The sequence below is a fragment of the Penaeus monodon genome, chromosome 32, assembly GCF_015228065.2.
Source record: "Penaeus monodon isolate SGIC_2016 chromosome 32, NSTDA_Pmon_1, whole genome shotgun sequence".
NCBI classification, from domain to species: domain Eukaryota; kingdom Metazoa; phylum Arthropoda; class Malacostraca; order Decapoda; family Penaeidae; genus Penaeus; species Penaeus monodon.
In genome coordinates this window covers 28,249,168-28,249,400 of record NC_051417.1, presented here as the reverse complement: position 1 = coordinate 28,249,400, position 233 = coordinate 28,249,168, and the positions used below count along the sequence as shown (strand labels likewise).

At 51.5% G+C, this 233-nt stretch overlaps 1 protein-coding gene across 1 annotated transcript in view; it reads right to left on the bottom strand.

The window, feature by feature from the left end:
- The window catches only part of LOC119593783, a gene marked incomplete in the record, with an annotated part of 165,707 nt that overhangs the window by 22,228 nt on the left and 143,246 nt on the right, over window positions 1–233 (bottom strand).

The window sequence follows — 233 nt, the reverse complement described above, 5'->3', positions numbered from 1 at the left end:
CTTCATCTTTTTCCTTTTGTTATCCATCGTTAAATATACAATACCAAGTCTCCATTTTCTCCAATTCTCACATTTCTTCTCCCCTCCCTCTCTCTCCGACCGTCCTTCTTATCACATCTTCCTCATCTCTCACTCCCAACCCCTAGGCTTCCCCCCCCCCCCACTGGTCCAGCACGACCCCCGTCACTCAGTACGACTCCCCACCGCGAGCGCTCCTATGCTGACGGATAAGA